Below are 23,756 nucleotides of genomic sequence, written 5' to 3' on the forward strand. Positions count from 1 at the left end.
CCCAAGTGCAGCCCAACCCACCTCTCCTGCACTCCTCCTGAGCTCTACCTCCCCCTCCCGTTTCCTGCAGGTTGTTGCCAGTGCATAAAGGTTGCGGGCTCTAACCTCTATACCTAGGCTACCCATTCCCCCCAACCCCCGCCCATAATGTCATACAGCCTCACCCCACCCTCCCTGAGCTCAGTACATCTGTTTAAGGCACTCCCAGCCCCCCCACACACACACATGAGCCTCCAATCATGTCATTCAGCTCTGAGAACTGCAATTACAGCACTCCTAAAAACACACATGCGCACAGCCCTCACCCTTACTTCCAAGCTCTGAGAAAGTGCCAACCTGCACAGACAGGTCACATCCACCCCCAGTGCATGAAGGCATAACACCGACCTGCTGCCACAGCTCTATGCATGCACACAAAGGGCCCCGTGCCTTAGACCAGTGCACACCAGGGTTACATCCCTCAGACCAGTGCAGTCACACAGCTGCATCCTCCTTGGCTGCTGGGCACCCACGTTCACAAGCACCAGCTTAACCTCCCAACCTGCACCCATACCTGTCCTGAAACAAATCACCCTACTGAGTGCTCTACCCTGTGCCTTGCTCCCTGCTGTACAACCATCTCACAAACACAAGGCCTTAGACTACTGAAAGAAATCAACTCCCAAATTAAATCAATCAAGATATCTACATGTGACAAAGACAGCAGTAGATCACTAAGCATATCACAATGCAGACAGATATAGTCTTGCCTAATGACCAAATTAAAACACTTGAGGAAACACAGATGTTGGGACAACTAATCAAAGATGTTCATACAACTTTACTCAATAACATAAGCAGGATAGCAAATGACATATAGGAGATAAGGCAGACAGTAGAAGAGCACAAAGAGGAATTTGAAACAATAAATAAAAAAATAGCAGAAATCACAGAGATCAAAGACTGTTGACCAAATAAAAAACATACGAGAGGCACACAACACCAGATTTGAAGAGACAGAAGAAAGAATAAGTAATATAGAGGTCAGGATAATTAACTTAGAAGACTCAAGGCATCAAATGGAAATTTAAAAAAAAGGAAAAAAATTGAATGGGAACTCAGGGAAGTGATAGACAAAGCAAAGAGCACGAATATATGAATCATTGGTATCCTAGAAAGAGAGAGGAGTAAAGGGCTAGGAAGAGTAGTTGAGGATATAATGGGGGAAAACTTCCCATTCCTCATAAAGGGCATAAATATACAAGTCAAAGAAACCCAAAGAACTCCAAACAGAATAAATACAAATAAGCCTTCCCCAAAGCACATACTAGTCAGTCTGTCAAATGTTAAAGAGAAGCAGAGAATCCTAAAAGCAGCAAGAGAAAAGCAATCTACTACATATAAGGGAGATCAAATAAGACTGAATTCAGACTACTCAACTAGCACCTTGGAAGCGAGAAGGCAGTGGTGTGATATATTCAAGTTCCCGAAAGAGAAAGACTTCCAGCCAAGAACTCTGTACCCAGCCAAATTGTCCTTTAAAATTGAGAGAGAGATTAAAGCTTTCACTTTTCACAAAGTCCTGAAAGAATTTGTCAACTAGAGACCAGTCCTACAAGAAATACTAAAAGGAGTTCTGCCTGCTGATAAAAAAAAAAAAAAAAAAAAAGACAGGAGAAGGAGGACTGAAGGAGGGCACAGAATTGAAGAGTACCACTAAGGTTCATTTAAAGAATACAAAGAGAAAGAAGGAAAAGAATATATAGATCTGACGAATAAAATAAAAAAGGTAAGATGGTGGAATCAAGAAGTGCCTTTACAGTAATAACTTTGAATGTTAACGCACTAAACTTACCAGTTAAAAGATACAGATTGGCAGAATGGATTAAAAAACATGATCCAGCTCTATGCTGCTTACAAGAGACTCATCTAAGACACAAGGATACAAATAGATTGAAAATGAAAGGGTGGAAAAAGATCTTCCAAGCAAGTTGTAACCAAAAGAAACCAGGAGTAGCTATACCAATATTGAACAAAATAGACTTTAAATGTAAATACACCATAAGAGACAAAGAAGGTCACTATATACTAATTAAAGGGTCAATTCACCAAGAAGATATAACAATCATAATTGTTCATGCTCCCAATCAAGGAGTTCCAAAGTACATGAGACAAACATTGGCAAAACTGAAGGGAAGGATAGATGTTTCTACAATAATAGTAGGAGATTTCAATCACCACTCTCCTCTATACATAGAACAACCAGACATAATATCAACAAGGAAATAGAGAGGTTAAATAACTTGATAAATGAATTAGACCTAACAGACATATATAAGTCATTGCACCCCAGAGCACAAAGTTATACATTCTTCTCTAGTGCTCATGGAACATTCTCCAGGATAGATCATATGCTGGGGCATAAAACTGGTCTTTATAAATTTTAAAATATTGAAATTATTCAAAATATTTTCTCTGGTAACAATGGGATGAAGCTGGATCTCAATAACCACCAAAGAACAAGAACATTCACAAATAACACACTATTAAACAAACAGTGGGTCAAAGAAGAAATTGCTAGAGAAATCAGCAGCTATCTGGAGATGAATGAAAATGAGAATACAACTTATCAGAACTTATGGGATGTGCAAAGACTGTGCTGAGAAGGAAATTTATTGCCTTAAATGCCTGTATCAAAAAACAAGAATGAGCGAAAATTGAGGACATAACAGCAAACCTGGAGGAACTTGATAAAGAACAGCAAACTAACCCCAAAGCAAATAGAAGAGAAATAACAAAGATTAAAGCAGAGATAAATGAATGGGAGAACAAAAGAACAATAGAAAGAATCAATAAAACCAAAAGTTGGTTCTTTGAGAAAATCAATAAAATTGATGGGCCACTAGCAAGACTGATAAAGAAAAAAAGAGAGAGGATGCAACAAACAAAATCAGAAATGAAAAGGGTGCATTACCACAGACCTTGTAGAAATAGAAGAAATCATAAGAGGATACTATGAACAACCATATGCCAACAAACTAGACAACTTAGATAAAATGGACAAATTCCTGGAGACACACAAACAAGCTACACTGACTATGGAAGAAACAGAAGATCTCAAGAAATGAATCACAAGTAAAAAGATTCAATCATTCATCAAAAATCTTCTTACAAAGAAAAGCCCAGGGCCAGACGGCTTCACAGGGAAATTTTATCAAACATTCCAGAAAGAACTAACACCAATCTTGCCCAAACTTTTCCCAAAAAATTGAGGAAAAGGAACTCTACCTAACTCATTTTATGTAACTAATATCATTTTAAAACCAAAACTGGGTAAAGATGCTATAAGAAAGGAAAACTATAGGTCAATCTCCCTAATGAACATAGATGAAAAATTCTCAATAAATATTAGCAAATTGAATCCAACAACACATTGAAAGAATTATATACCATGACCAAGTGGGGTTTATACCAGGAATGCAAGGATGGTTCAGTGCAAGAAAATCAATTAATGTAATACAGCACATTAACAAATCAAAAAGGAAAAATCATCTTGTTTGATGCTGAAAAAGCATTTGGCAAAATTCAGCATCCTTTTCTGATCAAAACACTCCAAACGATAGGAATCCTACCTCAAAATGAGAAAGGCAATATATGAAAAACCAATAGCCAGCATCATACTCAATGGAGAGAGACTAAAAGCCTTTCTCCTAAGACCAGGTACAAGACAAGGATACCCACTGTCACCATTATTATTCAACACTGGGCTAGAAGTTCTAGCTAGAGCAATCAGACAGGACAAAGAAATAAAAGGCATCCACAATGAAAAGGAAGAAGTAAAACTCATTATTTGCAAATGATATATACTATACTTGGAAGATCCTGAGAAATCTATAGCAAAGTTACTTGAGCTAATAAACAAATTCAGCAAAGTGGTGGGATATAAAATTAATGTGCAAAAATCACTAACATTTCTATACTCAAGCAATGAGCTGGCTGAAGAGTCAGTTAAGGAAAAAATTCCATTCAAAATAGCAACTAAAAGAATCAAATACTTAGGAATGAACTTAACTAGGGACGTAAAGGACTTGTACACAGAAAATGACATAACATTGCTAAAAGAAATCAAAGGAGATCTAAATTGGTGGAAAGACATTCCCTGCTCATCAATAGGAAAGCTAAATACAGTTAAGATATCAATTCTCCCCAAATTGATCTGCAAATTCAACACAGTAACAATCACAATTCCAACAACGTACATTGAAGATTTGGAAAAGCTAACTACCAAATTCATTTAAAAGGGAAAGAGACCTTGAATAGCTAAAAGCATCTTAAAAAAGAAGAATGAAGTAGGAGGATTAACACTCCCTGACTTTAAAACCCGTTATAAAGCCACAGTGGTCAAAACAGCATGGTACTGGCACAAAGACAGAAGCATTGTCCAATGGAATTGAATCAAGAATGCAGAAATATATCACCAAATCTATGGTCAACCGATTTTTTTATAAAGTCCCCAAATCTTCTGAACTGGGACAAAATAATCTTTTCAATAATTGGGCATGGAAAAACTAGATATCAATAATCAAGAGGATGAAAGGGGACTCCTATCCTCCACCGTACACAAAAAATTGACTGAAAGTGGATCAAACGCCTAAATATAAGAACTAGCACCACAAAGCTTCTAGAAGAAAATGTAGGGAAACATCTTCAGACCTAGTAATAAGAGGTAGCTTCCTAAACTTTGCACCCAAAGCACAAGCAACAAAAGAAAAAATAGATAAATGGAAACTCCTTAAAATCAAATGCTTCTGCACCTCAAAAGACTTTGTCAAAAAGGTATAGAAGCCGCCAACTCAATGGGAGAAAATATTTGGAAATCACATATCAGACAAAGGTTTGATTTCCTGTATGTACAAAGAAATCATGCAACTCAACAACAAAAAAACAAGCAATACAATAATACAATTATAAAATGGGCTAAAGATATGAATAGGCATTTTTCTGAAGAACAAATAGAGATGGCTCAAAAGCACATAAAGAGATGCTCATTTTCACTGGCTAAAAGGGAAATGCAGATCAAGACTACAATGAGATACCACCTCACGCCTGTAAGAATGGCTGCTATTAAACAATCAGGAAACTGTAAATGTTGGAGAGGATGTGAAGAAGCTAGGATATTTATGCACTGCTCATGGGAATGTACAATGGTGCAGCCACTATGCAAGATGATTGACAGTTCCTTAGGAAACTAAACATCAAGCTGCCCTATGATCCAGCAATAGCACTACTTGGTATATACCCAGAACAGTCGAAAGCAATGACACAAACAGACATTTGCACACCAATGTTCATAGCAGCATTATTCACAATCACCAAAAGATGGAAACAAACCAAATGCCCGTCAACAGATGAGTGGATCAACAAAATGTGGTATATACATACGAGGGAATATTATGCAGCAGTAAAACAAGATGATGTTCTGAAGCAAATGACAAAATGGATGAGCCTTGAGGACATAATGCTGAGAGAAATTAGCCAGACACGAAAGGACAGATACTGTATGATTCCACTTTTATTACCAGCATAAAGTTATAATCAGGGACTTATAATACAGAATACAGGGGACTTAGAGATATGTAGAAGCTAGAGATGGGTGAACCGTTAGCAAATGGGGTTGAACTCCAATGTAAGGGAATAGATAGGAGCGAAGGTGATTCCCTAGTGGGTCTAGAAGTAATATTACCATGTTGAGGATGAACAAGATTGAAAGGTGTTGTATAGACCTATGTGTCCCACTGACTTACTCTTTAAATATGAATGAGTTCTTGTAAGAATTACTTCAAAAATATGATTCTTGAATAAAGAGTGTTTAAGTCCAGGGTACAGGGGGAAAACTGCTATTGCATGCTATGAGCTATGTTCGGAAGGAAACCATCAGCACTACCACAGCAAGAGCAGAGGTAAGTAATGGGGTGAGGGACAAGAGTTAAGAGGAGGTTTAGATTTCCTATTTGTTGAGGGTGTGTTTATTGGTTTTCTGACTCTTGGGAACAATGAAATTATCTAAAATTGAGAATGCTGATGGACTGTGGACTTTGGACCCTCTACATGATGCCCAATGAAAGCAGGTGGCTGAAGGATGCACTGACGAAGAAGTAGAATGGCGAACGATGGTGTATACTTATGAACGGAGGCTATGCCACGATAAAAAAAGGAACAATGTCGTGAGTCATGCAATGATGTGAATGAATATGTGGAACATTTGGTGAGACAAAATAAGCCAGAAACAAAAAAACAACAATGGTATGGTCACCTTTAGAAAATGCATATAAGAAAACAAGGGCCTAAATTGTAAGCTTTTAGAGTAGACACATTAAGTCCAGAGTGGTGATTATTATTTCTGAATTTTGAGAGGCTGTTTTGTATCTATAACCTGATATTTAGAGATGAGAATGAAGCCGAACAGGTTTAGATTAAAGTAATTCAGAACATAGGGGTAAGGAAGACCGTGTCTATGTTTTAGAAGCACACATACTCTTTGAGACCAATGGAAGAAAGGTTTATTTGATCTGGAACTGAAATTTTCTGTAGTGCATAATCTAATTCAACCTATCTGAATAGCTCATTTGAATAACAAACACAGGGAGTACAGAATGAGAAAGAGGGCCTTTAATTCTTTAGAGATTACTATAATGCCTGGAAACATCCTAGAGTTTATCAACCAGATAATCAAAAAGTGTTGGCAAAGTCCCCTAAGGGAAGGGAGAAAGACTATGGAACTATTGAACCTTACCATCAGGGAATCCCCTGATATTTGCAAACTTTAGGACACCTAAATCAATAGGCCATGCCCTCAATCATGAGGCTTACTCTTGTGAAGCTTATGTAGGTAGCATAGAAGCTTAGACTACCTATAGGCATACGTAAGAGTTACTTCTGGAGGACCTCTGTTTTTGCTCAGATGTGGCCTCAGTCTCTCTAAGCCCAACTCTACAAGTGAAATCGTTGCTCTCCCACCTACATGGGACATGACATCCAGGGGTGAAAGTCTCCATGGCAACATGGGAGAGGACTCCTAGGGATGAATCCAGACCTGGTACCGTGAGATCAATAATTACATCCTGACCAAATGGGGGAAAAGAAGTGTGATTAATAAAGTATCAGTGGCAGAGAGAGAGAGAGAGTTCAAATAGAGTCGAGAGGCTACTCTGGAGGTTGCTCTTATGCTTCAGGTAGACCTTGCTACCTATCATAACCTGCCAACCCCCAACCAGGACCATTCCAGCCAATCCTAAAGAATACCTAGGGCAATATATGTGATTCCACAAAGGTTCCCGGCACTAAAGTAACTTACCAGAAACTTACAAACTCCAGATGGTTCCCTGGTCCAGATAAGTCCTGAAACCTAGCTCAGCCTCTCCAGAATATCAGAGAGACTATCCATCTCCCTACCCCATATTAGTGAGAGACCCTTCCAATATCAAAAATTTAAAATTGCCATAGCCCAAACAACCCCAGTGAGAGGTATGGAAAGATCAAAGGTGATGGTGGAGTTATACATAGAAGATAGGACTTAATAAAGGAATATGAATGCTGAATCATTAAATTGGTATCTCTTTTAGTCTCCAGTATTTTAGAGCAGCTAGAAGTAAAAACCTAAAATTGCAAAATTGTAACCTGTGTCAGAGTCTGAAATATTTTCTACAACTAATTGTGGGGTTGTGCTTGGAAATTTATAGCTTTTTTGTATATATATTATTGTTCACAAAAAAAGAAGAAAGAAAAGTCAATTGTGATGATAAAAAAGTATTTAAGCCCTCTAGCCTCCTATATTCTGGAGCAGCTAGAAGGAAAAATATGAGAGGATCGTATGGTAGCCCATGACAAACTCTGGAATCTATCCTGTAACCACTTTTTGAAGAGTGCTTTAAAAACTATTGCTTTTTATTTCTTTGCTTTGTGTATATGTTATACTATACAATTTTAAAAGTTTAAAAAAATCTGATAGGACAGTACCACTTTATAAATTCTTCACACTGAAGTTTCCAGAAAGCACTTCGGCAGGTGTACAAACGACCTAAGTAATCCAGAGCTAAGCAATCATTTAGCATATTTCGCTGTAACACTATGGATGCTGTTGTTTCCCTCCTCCTTGCAAGGGTGCAGCTGAGCAGGCAGTCTTCCCTTTCAGGAATAGTCCAAGACCCTTTTAATTTTACTGATCACCTCAGGATCATCCCACATATCCCACAGGCAGATACACAATGTAGAGACTGGGCCTTAAATAAAGCTATAGCTTTCCTTCTATGGATTGCCTGAATATTAAGAAAATGGAAGACCACCTAAAACTGCAGAGTCTTGTGAATTACATACTTTTTTGCACAGCACAGTGATTATTTCATTCATAGAATCACTTCATGTAGCTTTTCTTCTGATGCCTTTGTCCAACTGTGATGAAAATGTAAAACGGCGTGCAGTAATTACATGGAGTGACCCACAATGGGTGGTGCAGTTTGTTGCTTTTGCAACTCCTGAAGAGTCAAAAGCACAAACCAAGCTGCCAAACGTAAGTGAGCAAACAAAGATTAGCAGAACAAAACAGAAATTAACTGAAAATGAGTGACCTTGGAGTCCACCCAAACTTTATTTGCAAAAACCAAACACAGCAAACCAGGTCATAGGGCCCAAATGTGGCCAACAATATGCAGCCTTTTCTTGGTAGTGCATTTGTGACGAGGAGTTCTGTGAATATCAGACAGACATTACGTGCCCAGAGTAAACTCAAAGGCAGGCAATGCAGTTTCAGGGTTCAATTCTTTGTGGTGCAAGCAGATGCAAGCTCACTCTCAAGACAGTGCTGTCCATTAGAAATTCAATGAAACCATATATGTAATTTTAACTATTCTGGTAGCTGCATTAAAAAATTAAAACAGGTGAAATTAATCTTAATGATACATTGATATATCCAAAATATAATCATTTTAACATGTATACAGTATCAAAACATTATTGAGACAAATATTTTTTCATATTAAGTCTTTGAAATCGGTGTGTGTTTGCTACACCCCATTTTAGTTGGAGCTAACTACATTTCAAGTGAATGATAACCAAATTTGGCTAGTGGCTAATGTATTGAACAGGGCAGCTGTAGATGGAACTTTTTTATTGATAAAAAGGATTTGAAATAGATCCTCATTAACTCCATTCTAATCCTAAATCTGAGTCCTGTGCTCTTTTATTGAAAGCAAATAGACAGTTGGCAAAATTATCCCAGAAATCACAAAAGGAAGCATCTTAGAAACAGTTTTGAAAAGAATTAAATTTTCATTAACTTAAATTTAAAATTGATACTGGATTCATTTTTCAGAAAACTTTTAAGTAAATTTGAAATAACTTGCATATGTGAATCTACTTTTCCAACTATAAATTTTTGAAAGCTAAATTCAAATCATGTATTTCCAGTGAAAATTTAGCACCCAAATTAAGATTGCTGAAAATGTAAATAAAATGCACACTGGATTTCAAAGGCTTAGTATAAGAAAGTGGAATATCTCATCACTACATTTTTATATGGAATATACATTGCAATGACAATATTTTATATAGGTTGTGTTAAAGAAATGTTATTAAAATTAATTTCACTTGTTTCTTTTTACTTGGTTTAAAAGCATGACTACTGGAAAATTCTAAATTAAATATGTGGTGTGCTCCTTAAATACATATACTCACCTGGGTTTTAAGAATGTCTCCAGCACTTAGTTTGGAGAGTAATGGCTGGGAGCAGAGTGTGTGCCTAAAACTATAAATCATCACCGGTTTACAGGGGCCCCCTTTAAAAAGTCAAGGGTTTAATAAAGAGCATCATAAATAAACATTAACAGTCAATAGAGTTGGCCTAATTTTCAAAATACTGTTCTGTGAAATACTTATTACCTCTTTTGTTTCTAGATTGATTGCCTTTTCATACATTTACATGTTTAAAGTGAATTAGTAATCGTGACCAATGCCATAATCTGACCTGAAATCTACTACTAAACCAATAATTTGTGAAGTGTTTTGAAATTGACAGTAAAAAAAAGAAAAAAAAGCTATAAAAGTCAACGATTATTTTACTCAGATTCTATGATTAGAGGGAAAGAGCAGAGCCTTATTAACTTATTGAATTTGCTTTTCCAAATATGTTCAATTGAACTACTCTGTTATGATATATTATAATTTCATACATCACAGTTAACTAGACTTAATGCTATTTTAGATGTCAAAATGTTTTTAAATCATGAAAGGGGTATTCATACTCTGCTGAACAGGCTGTCAGCACACCAGAGGCTAATTTAGACTCAGTCTGGGCTATTTTCATGGCCTCTAATGCTTCGGTGAATGCATCTATTCACTGCGCCGTATCTGTCTTTCATTAGAATGAATATGTCAGCCATTGCTAGGGGAGAGAATGTAAAATAATTTTCCAGATATACTACTTCTATTCCATTTCTAATACAATCTATAACCATCACTTAGATAGAAACTGGGCAGTTCAAAAAGGCTTTCTTAGGCACCTGCTATGGGCTCAGTAATGTAGGTCATGTGATCCATGTCCTTGAAACAATTAAACTCTACATGAGGCATCCAAGTTAACCTAAGGGAAAAACTGAAACATCAGAACAAAGAAAGATAGCATTAAACAGTAAATAAATAATATTCAATAGCCTGAGATATCACCAGGAGCACATAATTCATCTAAGTATATTCCAGTTTTCTAGAAGCTATCGATATGATTTGAAAGGAAAAGCTATCAAATTTTTTGTGCATCAATAAGTATGGAAAATTTAATATGTAGATTACTTGGAGACTACTTAGAATATCCAACATTTTTATTCAAATTTTCAGAGGAGAAAGGCACCTTTCTCCTCTTAAAATGATTTTTAAGAAATGAACTCAAATAATTGTTTTATATTAATAAAAAGATCATGATATTGAAAACTAATCAATTGAAAGATTGTATTTTATCCAAAATTTATCAGAAATGCAGCACCCTAATCCTCTTATCTTCGTGGTTTTCTTTTTCCTTTTTTTTTCTTACATGGGCAGGCCCAGGGAATCAAAACTGGGCATGGCAGGCGAGAATTCTGCCACTGAGCCACTGTTGCACCGTCCCTTAGTGGTTTGATTTAGGGTTATACCACTTAAGTATGTTCTTAGGTTTAGGTGACCCACAATACAATATATGTAAATTGGGAATGAATAAGCCCTATCCTGCCTCATCTACAGAGTTTTGATGAAGAGCAAATGAGAAAAGTTTTGTGAAGGGTTTTCCTGAACTTCAAATGACTAGTCAATGCATGACATTACTATAAATCTATCTTTCTAAATTCCTTGGAAGACTTATAATTTCCCTCTACTTTTCAGCGACCTGTAGATTTGATATCATTGCAAATTATACTTGGGCACAAATAGAAATGTTTAGGCATCAACCACCTCACGAAGATAAGTTTTTTGTATTAATACAACGGTCTCACTGTCATCTTTGCTGTTTTAATGTGGCAGAAATTAGTTTAACAATTAGAAGGGGAAAAAATGAAAAGTTAGGTTTTACTGAATTTAATCAAAAGACCTAGAAGGTTGGTAATATGGAACTACTGCCCTTGCCAATTATTTTACAATTAGGTTTCCAGCTAGCATTTTTATTAGCAAAATTCCCACCAATAGTAGCTTCTCGTTATATTTCACATAAGCCTTATGGCTAGGTCATTATTTTATTTCCTTTTATTCAAATGAGAGATGTGGGAATATGAAGCAACCTCTCAAGGCCTAGAGAAATCAAGAAAAGAGATGGGAATTTTAATTGTGTTGTTTTACTATTGTTGGCCCCTCCAGGTATTTTAGATTCCTCAAGAAGTCTAAGATGAGAGGATAAGGGTGTCACATTTCTGATAATAAATTTTGCATGGAATAGAATCTGTCAGTTTATCAGAGTTTTCAAAATCATGCATCTTTTTTATTAATATAAAATATTAATAATATAATAAATAATATTATTTGAGTTCATTTCTTAAAAATCATGAACTTGTGCCTTTCTTCTCTGAAGACTGTGTTATTCCAGGTGCTTTGTAATAGCACCAGGTAGTGGATTTGCAGCACTTTTGTTTCATGATATCCCACAGAACAAACTTAATTTCTCTTCAAAAGGAAGAAGAGATGTACTTTATAGCTTCTAATTTAGAAGAAATGAGAAAACGTCTCAGGAAACTCTTTAAAGTAGAGAAATCCTGGGGGGAAAGTTGCTTGGCACACAGAAGCCAAACCTTGCCCAGCAAGGAAAATTTTGCCTTGAGGATGAGTGCCAGATATCAGATCTCTAGAAATGTTCATTTGTTGCAAACAACTCAGGCCTCGTTATTGTTCTTACCTTTTGTGTTGTTTATTCTCAATAAATCTTTATATGCATTGAGATATTTTGGGAATGTCTTACTTTATGTATGTTAGAAATTGATTTGTTTCTCAGAGGAGAAATAAAGATCAATTTAAACATGAGCATACAGCCGAGTGTTGAGATACTTTTTAATATGTACTTTTGAATATGATATACACCATTTGATATAGCCAAATGAGATAAGATCTTCAAAAGGCATTGTGAAATAAAATTTCCAATGAGGATGTGATTGTAAGAGTTAGTGGGATACAGTCTCTATTAGAAAATAAAAAGAATAAATTATTGATAATGTTTTGTTTTATTTGTTTTGTTTATAACATACTGTGCCCAATAAAGAATTTGACAACACTTAGAAAAACACATAAACCACAATGAAAAAGAAAAATCACTGAGGAAGTTGGTAGGGCAGAAAAATTATATAGGAGGCAATGATGATAATGAATTGAGGATGAGGACATATTTATTCAGTTTACAGTCCATGGCAGACACTGTTCTAAGCACTTTTCATGTAGAACTTCATTTAATCCTCACAGTAGCATTATGTAGTAAGAGCTGTTATTAGCCCCAAATAACAGAAGGAAGCAGAGCTCAGGCTCAAAGGCCAGGCTACAGGTTTCGAACATCGATTCTGCCTCTTACTGGCTCTTGGTCACTAAGCTCTGCTTCCTTCTCTTGTAAAACCAAAATGCAGAATGATGTACAGGATTTACAGAGCCAAAAGTTTGCTTCTAAGACCCTTAGCAGCTAACCAAAAACTGCAGACACAATCATAGTGTCACAGGGAAAAAACAGCAGCCATTCTGGGGAATTAAGAAAAAATAGAGATGCATCCCTCTGCCATATATTGAATCATACTGTGAATCCAATTATGTTCCCACATTAACAATGTGATATATCTTTTGAGATTATCCATACCTCCGAACATTGTTATTTTAGTCAGATTCTGGTATACAAAAAGAGGTTTCCTCTTCAGGATCTCTAGAAATAAAAATGTGACTTGTGGAGCTGTTGTGGAAATCACTCTTCTGTGGAGAGAGTAAATGGTGTTTGTCAGCTCAGTTTGGAGCCAAACCTTTCAGCCTCCAGACTTTCAGTATTCTGTGACATGCAGGCCACAGGGTGCTTTAGAACGCTTCATGTCATGGTAAGGGTAGGAGCAGAAAGAATGGTTTGAGATGGGTCATTTTGAATATGTAGTCAAGCTAGTGACATATCCTAATATGCTGGAAAATACTGCTGGAGTGAGTATGTCATCCCAAAACATGTCATCCAAAGAGTTTTGCCAGCATTGTTCAAATGCTTCATTACAAATGCTTCCCCCCCAGAGAGCGAGAGTGAGCTTAGAACTAAGGTAAACCATTCAAATCAACCCTGGATGGTGGGGGTGGGGCGGTGATGCTGTCTTGTCCGGTAAAGAAAATGGTAACCTGGTCTGAATAAGGCAGCACGTGAATTCTCCTGGGATGTTAAGTGGATTTGCAGCTGTAATTCTACCAGAGAATATAAGCAAAAACACTGTCTCCCTGAAAATCTCAGGGTATTTTTTGGTAACTAAACAATGAACTCCCTTGGCATGGCTTCAGAGAAGACATATATCAAAGAACTTTTTTTTGTTTTGTTTTGTTTTTCTCTTTTATGACTGAGAACAAGAGAGGAGCAAAGCCTCTTTTATATGGTGCACATTAATCACTATCAAAACACACAGCTGTTGGTTTCATTCGGATACTAATTTACTTATAGTTTGATTTTGCCACTTACGCTGAAGTATTATTGCTGAGGCGACAGTGTGAAAGTATGTTGTTGTAGACGACCTTTGAGTCATAAAAACTCCACTTGTTTTGCCAAATAATTAATCTGACGTTTAATGAATCTTCCACTGCCCAGAGAGCTCTGTGATCCTGAGATGCAACATGTTATGTTTGCGGATGCTTGATTTAGTGGTGTTTCTGCCTTTCAGTCACTAACAAATTATAGCGGAGCCAAACAAGACCAATGAGATTTGTGTCTAGTTTCTGTAATGGGAAACCTGAGGTACCAGCTGTCAGCCAGAAACTCCCCCTAAAAACTCAACTATAGTGGGCAATAACCAGTTCATCAAAAAAAAAAAAAAAAAAAAAAAAAACTCAGAGCCGAGACTCATTATGGCAATTGAAAACACTTGCTAGTTGTGTTATATGGTAACTTTGTATTTTGTACAGTCCACAGTTTTTGCCTTTTTCACATTATCCTATTATTATGTGTTGCATATTTGCATCCCTACCCTTCAGAACTAGATTTTATTTTCTTGGTCTACATCTTCATGATCCCTTACAGAGTGCCTGTAGCATAGGAAAAGGCTTTTATTTTAAGTCTGTGCATTGAATTGTGTAAAGGTTCCAATATATTCTGTAAAGCAAGGATTGTAACCTTTGTGTTTAAACAAACAAACAAACAAAACTCTCCAGCTGTATTGTTCATATAGCGTTCATATCTTGGCTCAGGCTTTATATGTAATATTTAAGAATCTTCTGGATGCAAGTGAAACAAGCCCAAATCAAACAAGTTTAAGTCAAAAGAAAAAATGAAATTAACAGGTTCATGAAATGAAATATCCCAAAGTTAGATCCAACTGGCCTCAAGCACAGGGAGATCTAGTGTCACAAAGAATGGCCTCGATATATCCTCACCCTCTTTCAGCTCTGCCTCCCTCTGCATTGCCTTCATTCAAACTTATTCTTTCCATCTCACTTCAAGATGGTCACTAATAACACCATACCAATAGCCTGTCCTTTCTGTGATCATTGCTTTTCATTATAGCAATAGCTCATATTTCGTTCTGATTTTACTGCCTTGGGTTATGTGCCTATCCTTAAACCGATAATTGTCAGAGAATTGGAATATCTGTTGGGCTGGGGTGAAGTAGGTAGACATCTGAGCCACATGACCTGAGAGCTTGGCATTTTGTTACCAAACAGATGGCAACATATAGATGCTGGACAAAGAAAAGCAACACGTTTCCAGTATATAATCCCCATTCAACAGGTGATGAAACTGAGGCTCAGTGAGGATATGTGCCATGACAACCCAGGTCTTCTGACTCTGCGTCCAATTTTTTTTGCATGTTACCTCTCCTACATTCCTACGAAGTATCAAACTTGTAGGTAACCAGCGAAAAAGGATTGTGTTCAGCCATGGCAGTTTGGTGCTCCGAGAATACTGAAGAACAGGAAGCAGGGAATGGATAAATTGGTAATGAGAGTCCTGAGAATATTTTTTGAATCTTTGGTTTAGTAGGACTCGGCTTGATTTCTCAATTTATGAAAGTGGCAGGCTGATTTTCCTGGCAGATAATATAAGTGGAAGGTTTCCCTGAACTCCTGGCAGTGATTTCAGCAGGAGTAATCAAGTTCGCATGGCTGCCTTGTTTCTCTGCTAACGTGATTATTGAAATGTGCTTGCTTTGATTTGGATGTGGCTCTGGTTCTGGTGAGAGTGAAGTAGCACTTTGTCTGAAGGGCGTGTTGTAGACATTTGCAGGCATTCACATCTGCCAGCCGCCCACGCCGCCGAGGAGACATCCTCATGAATGCTGCATGATTCTGAGCCCACATCCTCACAGAACAGCATATCCTTGAAGATCACATTCTATTTTATTTTAGTTCAGTTGACTTTTTGATTCCCTCTCTTTGTGATAGTCAGACTTACAGGTATGAAAGGATAACGATTTCACAAGAACTCTAGTTGAACCCTTACAGGGGAAGAGGGAGTTGGGAAGACTTCCCTGAAATCAACCTACTTATTTAAGTAGATTTGAAGAAAAACAGAGCAGAACAACAACAAATCAGCTTGACTTATCTAAGAGGAGTGGATAAAATAGTCCCTGCAGGAGGAAATGTGTAACCCAATCCAGTAGTTTATCACATCTTCATGAAGCTTCGAAATAGCTCTATGAATTTATATTGTTTCTGAAAGGCATGTGAGCTGTACTGTCTTACCCTGCCCCACTGTGAACTCTGAAATCAATCCATTGCTCTTTCAAACTTTGGTAAAATGATATGCTGCTAATGTCAATGAACTAGTTACAGCCACAAAATGGTTTTTCACTCCCTGAGTTTACTGAAGTGGAAGGCGGAAGGGATATACCCTTCCTGAATTTAACCACATGTGCTCAAAGACCCATATTTACTAGGCATGAGTGTATTTCTGATAAAACATCTCCTTAACATGAGGAAACCTTTTATTCTTCCTTCCCGTGAATCGTTTGCCTCCTTTATATTTGCAAATATTGTCAACTCATTTCTTTTTTTGTAGTTTTGGTAAAGCAAGGACCTTGGGGACAGGAAAAGAGGATGCCATTCAGACAAATTCACCTCCTGCCGCAAAAGAGGCCAGAGCTGTATTCTCTGTACTTATAGGGATAGTCCCAGAAATCACCCTGTTCTGCCTCGGTTTACCTTCATTCATAATCATTACTTTATATTATAGATATTCTGAACATATAAATTATAATCAAATAAAATGTAAGTTAAGCTAATGGTTGGATGATACTTCTTATCTCAGATTCTTTTCCTAATAAACCTTTTCAGATGGTGTCAGTTTTTTTATTATTTACTGAGAATAATTTTAACAATGCTGATAACCTTAAGTTGTGAAACAGTTTATTTTCAAATTAGTTTGATGTATTCTCTGTCACTTGTATTTAATTTTTCCTTCCCATATTGTGCGAGATGGTTTGCTAAGTCTTTTTCCTCTAACTTAGATAATAGCTTTCTCAGGTTATTTAAAGCTGGGTTAGAAATATGTTTATTGAGTAAATTAGAAAGTAAGCCAAATAAAAAATCAGTAGAAACATATCATTGTGATCTCTGAAGACAGCAGTAAAAACAGTATGTAGAAAATTATTTACTGGAAAGGCAGGATCTATGCATTTCTCATTTTGACTTATAACTAATAAATGCAAGTTGTTACCTCTTTGAGAAATTCCGCAGAGCTCATTATTCGTCAGGCAATTCTCTAAATCTGTGTATTGAGTGTTAGAGGAAATAATCTTACAAAGCTTATGGGACAATAGCACAAATGCTAAAGTCAGGCTGCTAAAATTCTGCTACATATTAGCTGTGTGAAACTTGAGCAAATTAATTGACTTCTCTGTGTCTCTGTTGTTTTTTTCATCTTGATTTTGGAGATAATATTACCTTATGGTGCTGTTGTGAGAATTAAATAAGTGAATTTTTCTAAAGCGCTTGCTGGGGTAACACATTTTGTAAGTGCTTAATAAATATTTATTTTAATAGTTATTTTTATTTATTTATTTTTATGGTTGTTTTTGATGCTCTTGCCAACCCTGGAACTGTAAGAGAATTGTCTTCATAGACAAGCTCCCACATTGTGCAAAGCAGTGTCACGTGTGATAAAGCACACAGACTTATAAAACTAGAAGTACCTGGATACTTTTCCTAGCAACTCCATTAAATAGATGAATAGTTTTGGGAAATCCACTCAAACGTTCAAAACCCATGTTGTCACTTATGACAAGCATGGATCATCCCATAGAATAGCAGAAAAAATGAGAAGGCAATATTATTAAATAATATAGAAAAAATATTGGTTTCATAAAAACAAACAAACAACAACAACAACAAAAACTTCCTTCATTTTTACTTAGAAACAGTATGGATAGCAATTACTAAACTGAGAAGACACTTTTCTGGCTTAAAGCAAATGCTAATGAGGCCAAGCATTAAATCTCACAATCTTTTGTCCAAAACTGAGCATCCTTGATAAAAGCTGCATGACTAATCTTTAAATTTTGAAACAAAATAAAGGCAATATCTTGTGTTTATTCATAAACTGTGGAAGTAGTTTTAAGTAATTGGCAACTTTGCACGTTTTCATTGTATCTCAACAGCAAAAATACTTAAGCAGTGTCATATTCCCAGGTGTAATTCCTTATCATCTTCAATCTTCACTTTTGTCTGTTTCTAAATAGTTAGCAATATTAAAAGTGCTGATTAATTCTCAAGTCCAGTGATTCCCAAAGCAAACCTATCAGGGATGGATTCAACTATACCAGTTGGTGAAGATGTAAGATTTAATTAGAAGCTCCAGATAAAACTAGCTCCACATATACTATTGAATCTTAAAAAGTTTATCATTAAGTTAAACCAGAGTCTTGGGAATTTTTTGTTTACCTTTAAACTTCTAGAAAATAACAACTTCATGACTGCTGAAGCACTTGTCACACTTCAAAATCCAGCCTTTTCTTTATCTGAGCATCAAGGTGAATTTTAGTCTTGAAAGATTTTTTATTTCATAAAAATAGTTCACTTTTTCAAATTCATGTTAAGATGGCAGCCTAGGCTAAAATGAGAAAGAATGTCTTAAGGGGAACTTGGAAGGAATCACTTGAAGAAAAACTATTTTCACCAAAGACTTGTTCAGATTTAGTTAGTTATAGGGGTTAAAGGAAGAGAGAAAAGGCCAGAGGCCTGAAGCAGTTTCAGGAGTAAATTGTCAATGAAGAAGTGAGGTCTCACATGGAGAAGGAAGTGTTGCTGCTGGAAGGTTTAATAATTTTGTGACCCTGTGTCAAGTACTGTGATTTCCAGTGGAAGGGACACGAAAATGTGAGACATTAACCAACCCTGTATTTGCTGGAGGTGATACATACACTTGACCATCTTCTTCAGTGTGTTGGGTGTATTGTCTTTCAAAACAATAAATTTGGGGAGAATGTCATTTGCTCCATAAGGAAGGGTATAAAGGAGAGTTACTGGTTTGTAATCGGCACCCTCACTCGATAAGGACGATTAATCTTTTCCTGACAAAGTCCTAAAATGTGAATTTATATCACATGCGGCATTGAATCTATGATGTTTATAAAGACACTTGTGGGTCCAGAATTCAACTAATAATAACAGTGACTTTAATGAGGGTTAGAATTTTTATTTCTTTTGGTTATAAAACATTTGCAGAAATTTTTGTTTCATGCAAACATTAGCATACTTTCACCTGCATAAGTAACTGCACAGTGAAAGGCCCAGAACAAAATATGCAATTATAAACCGCAGGTAGTTCAAGGAGTGAAATGGAGCTTGAGGAGTGACTTTCTGTTTTTATTATCTATTTCTTTATTGCATAATTTTTACAACTAAAATATATTACTGTTATAATTTTTAATGAAGGGAAAACTACAGCATAAAAAAATCAGAAGACAGAAAAATAAACTACCAGGTGACTTAGAAGAGGGGATTGAGGCTGTATTACAGACCTTCCTTCATCAAAAATATATATACCTGAGCCGTGGAACTTTGACATTGGCTTGGGAGGTCTGACATTACTACTTAATACCAATGCATAGGGACAAGGCACTCAAACTAGCTGGCCCTCAGTTTTCTCTTGTATAAAATAAGGAAGTCATGCCAACTCTAAAATCCTGTGATTGTAGGTATTTCATCATGCACAAAAAATATATATTTCTCTACAACCACAGGTAATATTCATACATATTTCCTCTTGCTGGAGTTTCCTTGACAGCCAAACCCAGCCAGTGAGACAGGACAGGAACAGACGGAGCAATCAGTGAAAAATTGTTTTTCTTCCATTGGAACCTAAGCTTCCCTCCCACAGTCCTGTTCGCCATAGTCAAAATCGAAGTGGACCATGCTTTCACTTCCCGGAAGCTCTACTTACGCGTGTGGCCATGCACACCTTATATTTTTGTTCACATGACACAAATCTCCTTATCTGCCTACCAGATCAGGACTAGGTATCCTGACTCATGGCAGTCTTCTCTTCATGGCACCTTCGCTGACTCCTCCAAACAGAAACTGAAAAATAGATTTATTTTGGTAAGTAATATGGTAACTGAAGTTTGAATATATGGAGGATTTGAATGAGAAATGAAGATTTGAAATATCAATTATAAATTATGTCTAAAATTGAAAGAGAAATAGAGAAAGAGAGAACACAGAGACTGAATTATTTTGTAACCTATAGGAAAGAATGAGAAATGTTAAGAAGAGCCACAAAATCAAATATCTCATTTGTTACAAGATGGGAAATGAAGAGAACTGACTTTTAATTTTAAAAAATATTTTGGAAACTTAATTTTAGTAATTTTTGGATCTACTCATCAATTCATTCAACAAACTTTGTCTTTTATTTTTTGACCTGTTATATACCAAGCACAGCTATAAATTCATAGATAAAATGTACATACACTTGTTTTCATAAGCTCTTTGTATAGTGGGGGGACAGAAGGGTCAACATAACATGTTACTGTGTGACAAATGCAGTGATATAAGGACACACAGTGTGCAGAAGTAACAGAGAGAGGGGCCAACCCACACTGGAAAGAACCGGAATGACTTCCTTGAGGAGATGAGGCTCAAGGTGAACGCAGAAAAAAGTGTAAGAAAGAGTGTAGCAGGCACAGGAGAGAAAGGAAAGTGCAAGAAAAGTGATTGAAGAAGTACTAAACCTCAAATGTTTTTAGGAAAATCAGAAATTAGTATCCACAAGATCAATACAACAAGAAAATAAAAATAGTTATCATATATATATAGATCTCATCTTGTGATCAACTCTCTGCTGAATCACTCGCATTATGTTGTTTCATGGAGCTCTCACACTATCCCATATTGTTATAGTTTCGCATTTTAAAGCCACAGAAACCAAGGTTAGGTGAAATGCCAGAAGTTACATAGATAGCTGAGATTCAAACCCAGGTCTGTGGGTCCTCAAAGCCTGTCTTGCAACCACTACAAAATCAGTCACTATGAGAGCCCAAAGTCCAAGTGTTCTTCCTTAGAAACATGCATCCCTGAGATCTTTTATTCAGCAAATATATATTCAGCTCTAAAATCTGTAATTAGTACCAAGTATACAAAGACAAGTAAGAGCCAGTTAGTTGGCTTCAAAAATAATTACAAAATTCAATGTTGAGAATATACATAAGCTCCTAAGAAAGTCAGAAGTAGGGATGAGAAGAAGTAGATGTTCTAAGATTGTGAGGGTGAGGAGAACCAGAGAAACATCCTGGGAAAAATAATGTCTGAGCTGAGAGTTAGCTGATGAGACATTGCTAAGATTAATAGAAGAGAAAGGTCATTCCAGGCAGAAGTGTAGAAATCGCATGGTCTGTAGAAAGGAGAGTATATGGTCAGTATTGTTGGACTGTAGAGGACAAGGCAGGGAGTGGTGAGAGGGAGGGTGGAATGGCAGGCATCCTTAGGAATATAAAGACGTTGTACAACATGTTGAGAAACCTGGATTATCTTAAAGGAAATGGGAAGATACTGAAGAATGACTTAGTCAGACACTGCTTTTGAGGCATTGAAAATACTCTGATAAGAAATAATGATAGCAGTGATATCAGGGTCACAGAGAAAGACTCAGATTCAAGAAGTTTTTCAGTCATAAAATTACTAGGATCTGTTGATTGTATGTTAGAAATGAGGGAGAAAAAAGTCAAAGAAAATGCTTAGATACCTAGTGTGTGGGATTCCTAGGAAAATCTTAGATTTTTAATTATGTACATTAAAACTCCCATACTTGTAAATTATAAAATGATATTTTACAATTTCAAAAATTTTTGTACTTATGAACTTTATGGATTTATAGACTACTAGATTTTCACATATATTATTAGTAAGCCATTTGACTAAATATATGAGATAAGTTCTTCACTCCACAGTCACTAGAAAGTTTCTAATTTTCATGTAAATCCCAGATTAGATGTTAGAAATAATTATGTCTTTTAAAATATACTTTAAAACATATGGTCCTATATGAACAATAATTATTTTTAGAGTCTTAATTTCACGGATTAGCAGTGTACCATGAGAACCAAGTGTTCCCACTGATTTTCTTTTCGTAACTTCAAATATTATAAATTTAATTCTTATTCTTAATTGGGTGATGCGTGTCTCTTTCACAATCCCACTTGGAGGTCTTCATATCCCTTACTGAATACGTGTGTGCATGCGTTACAAAATTGGCCCTTTCTTTCATGGGCAGGCCCTGGGAATCGAACCTGGGTCTCCGGCATAGCAGGCAAGAACTTTGCCACTGAGCCACCGTGGTCCGCCCCAATGGCCCATTTTTTAAAATCCTTGAATATAGGTTGGTTAGTTATAGACACTTGAGATACTCTGTTCTGTCATTTTGTGTACATCTGAAATGTATGCAGATTTTCATTAGATAGACAGATAAATTAGACACAGTCTATTGAGAGGACACATTTTCTTCATAATTCTGAAGCAAGTAGTCAGTTTTAGATGTGGTCACTTCATTTGAGAAAAAGCTTCAGAGCCTATCAGGCGTATAGTACTGTTGAGCTGCAGCCAGGAATACAAAAATGAGTGGAGCTCTCAACTTGCATTCAAAAGGTTTCACTATTGAACAACTGGGAATAGTTTCATCTGAAAGGATTAAGAAAGGTTTTTGAGTGGTATTGAGATAGGCAGTGAAGATTCTATAGGAAATAAGAGATTGGGTACAAAGTAAATATATGGAAGTGTGAAAAAAGTAAAAGACTACATTTATGGAATACAGAATCACTGAATTTGACTTTTACAGGGGGGTGGTCAAAAGCTGGAAATTAAATAATTTGGGGCCCATGTTATGTGGAATACTGAAAGTTCTGTTAGACAGAGCCATATAGGAATTACTCTATTAACAAAAATCATGAGGCTTCAGAAGAAATCCTTACATAAAATGCAGCAGAAATATGCAACATTAAAAAGGTATTCCTTTAGTTTTTTAAAAGATACCGTTTCTGTATTTAAAAAAACACACTGTATGCATCTATCTTCATAGATGTTAATGCCATTTATCACAAGGTATACACAGCCTGGTCTAAATGTATTCTCTCACTAAATAAAACATTTTGCGAGTGGGAAATAATATGATGTATCTAATTACATGCCATGATCTCAGCCCTAAGCCTCTCAACCTCGTCCTCATTTGACGCCTGACTTTATTGCACTACTCTCTCCATTTTGAAACTTCTTCCTCTCTGGAGACTGTGCTTTAGCACTGTATTGCTTCCCTTCCCACCTCTTCCACTTTTCTCTTTCTTTTTTGCTGTCTGAATATAGTCAGAAACTTTCCAAGGTTTTCTTTCCTTTGGTCTCTCCCTCAGGCATCTCCTTCACAACAACACCTTCAATTATCAGATCATGGCACACATATAGCCTTCCGTCCACCCCGTTGCCTCTTAAACCCTTTGGTGCTTTTGCAATAACCAAAAATGATATCAGACTCTTTATCAAGTACCCACCTGATCTGGTTGCTGCCTGCTTCGGTGCCCCATTTTCCATCCATCCACCATCCCTCACCATCCTTTCCTTACCCTACTTGAGCCAGA

General features: G+C 36.5%; 1 protein-coding gene across 12 annotated transcripts in view; it reads left to right on the forward strand.

The window, feature by feature from the left end:
- The window catches only part of UNC5C (unc-5 netrin receptor C), a 381,478-nt gene that overhangs the window by 182,408 nt on the left and 175,314 nt on the right, over window positions 1–23,756 (forward strand). The gene's annotated exons all lie outside the window — the stretch shown is intronic.

The sequence above is a fragment of the Tamandua tetradactyla genome, chromosome 24 (genome assembly GCF_023851605.1).
Source record: "Tamandua tetradactyla isolate mTamTet1 chromosome 24, mTamTet1.pri, whole genome shotgun sequence".
NCBI classification, from domain to species: domain Eukaryota; kingdom Metazoa; phylum Chordata; class Mammalia; order Pilosa; family Myrmecophagidae; genus Tamandua; species Tamandua tetradactyla.